The sequence below is a fragment of the Babylonia areolata genome, chromosome 6 (genome assembly GCF_041734735.1).
Source record: "Babylonia areolata isolate BAREFJ2019XMU chromosome 6, ASM4173473v1, whole genome shotgun sequence".
In the NCBI taxonomy this organism is placed as follows: domain Eukaryota; kingdom Metazoa; phylum Mollusca; class Gastropoda; order Neogastropoda; family Buccinidae; genus Babylonia; species Babylonia areolata.
This window is the reverse complement of record NC_134881.1, coordinates 9,720,846-9,723,345: the sequence shown is the minus strand read 5'-3', so window position 1 is coordinate 9,723,345 and position 2,500 is coordinate 9,720,846.

The window sequence follows — 2,500 nt, the reverse complement described above, 5'->3', positions numbered from 1 at the left end:
AGCACAGAGAGAGAGAGAAAGCCAGAGAGAGAGAGGGGGGGGAGAGAGAGAAAGAGAGAGAAAGCCACAGAGAGAGAGAGAGAGAGAGAGAGAGAGAGAGAGAGAGAGAGAGAGAGAGAGAGAGAGAGAGAGAGAGAGAGAGAGAGAGAGATTCAAAAACTTTATTACTCGAGGATAAAAATTTTAGGCATTGCCCAATCTTCCAATCTGTTCCAGAGAGAGAGAGAGAGAGAGAGAGAGAGAGAGAGAGAGAGAGAGAGAGAGAGAGAGAGAGAGACAGAGACAGAGACAGAGACAGAGACAGATGCAGAGACACACACAGAGAGAGAGAGAGAGAGAGAGAGAGAGAGAGAGAGAGGAAGCCAGAGAGAGAGAGAAAGAAAAAGAGAGAGAGGGAGAAAGAGAGAAAGAGGGGGAGGAGGAGGAGGAGGAGGAGGAGGAGGAGGAGAGAGAGAGAGAGAGAGAGAGAGAGAGAGAGAGAGAGAGAGAGAGAGAGAATAAACCGACAAACAGATAGGCAGAAACGACAAACAGACAGACGGACAGTATACATACCCCTCAGCCACGTGTGCTGTTGCTGTCTGAAAGTCTAAAGTCTGAAGATCAGTCTGTCCGCGAGGTTCTTCAGAACTGGTTCCTGCAAACCAAGGCATCATCAACCAGATGAAACAAGCTGATTGACATATAAATCACTTGATGGTCATTCCGATGATGCGTTTATCATCACCATTACACATACTTATTTTAGTCACACATTACATGCAAAGAGAAAACGATTAACTCTCTCCATACGAACGGCGAAAGAAACGACGTTAACAGCGTTTCACCCCAATTACCATCATCAAAACATTGCAAGCGGAAGGCTCTTATACTGAAGAGGTGAATGTTGACAAAGAATACCACAATTCTGACGACGGAAGCTAAAGGTGGGGTCATTCAGACACCCACTGGACATCCAAGGGGTCTGTGTAGAGGAGAAGAGAGGACTGGCCGTACTGAGTGAGTTAAAGATGTCATTTCAAGACACACACACACACACACACACACACACACACACACACACACACACACACACACACACACACACACACACACATCCTTCTCCCTCTATGTTTATCTCCATTCCGTCTCTTTATGTTTAAGATAACACGTGTAAATGCGATTTGATATCGGTAGTATTGGTGTGCGATTTCATAACTTCCATGATGCGTCTATCATCACCATTACACATACTTACTTAGTCACACATTACATGCAAAGAGAAAACGATTAAAGAGAGAGAGAACACTGAACACACTGACCACTTTAATGTCAATAGCTTTACAGCCCTAATGACATGGGGGTTCATAATACAAATAACAACATGCATCAATAGTAATAATATTGATGAGAACCAAAGCCAAAACGAAATCAATCAATCTGTGCAACAAAGTGCATGTTCGACCATGCATTGAAAGTAATGACATGTAGTGAGAAATAAAAACAAAAAAACAAATATAAATGTATAACAAATATTTTCCATATGAGAATGACAACACAGATTTCAATTTTCACAATGAGCAACACCTGATACTATTTTATGATTGTTGTTTTTTCCGTCGCATGTTATTCGCTTCGGCAATATATTTTGCAAGTGACTGTAGTGAAGTTTCCTGATTTAGATTAAGCACTCCAAAAATATCTTCATTCTTTGCTAAATTTGTTTTAAATACAACACATTTTTCTCGAATATCGTCATAAGCTTTACAACTAAACAAAAAATGTAATTCATCCTCCCTTAAATGACCGCACATCGGACAAGGGGAGAGTAACGAGGGCTCAGTCTGAAACCACTTTTCATAAGCATTCAGCCCAATCGTTCTCGTTCTAAATCTGGCGAGACTTGTTCGGTGCCACTTGTTTGACACGACTGTGATATATTTTTCTGTTTGAAATATACTTTTAAAACTATAAAACCATCTATATTTCTCAGTGCTTTCCATTTTACAGTGCCAATTCTGTTTATATGAAGCAATTAGCCTATCTTTGAATTCTGAAACAAATCCTTCTACACATCCAACTCCCTGACACATCCACACAATCCCAAATCCATTTACAGTTAATGTCTTCTTTACAAAATATACCCAGTTTTCCTTCCCTCTCTCATGTTCATTTATTAACATTTCATACGCCTGCTTACATAATCTCGATGTGGGTAGCCTTATTAATTTTAACCAATATTTTATACATTTCACACATGATTTAATATATAATGGGTATCTACCACTTTCTCCATATAATACAGTATTTGAAGCATGTAATGGAACATTTAAAAAACGTTTAATAGCTAATGTATGTACTTTTTCTAAATCTTTGATATCAGAAAGTCCCCAAATTTCGGCACCGTATGTTATCATTGGTTCTATTTGAGTATCAAAAAGTTTCCAAAATATGTATGAATCTATCGAGCCTAATTTACGTAGACACCTTAAGATTTCTATAACCCCCTTCTTCTTCGGAG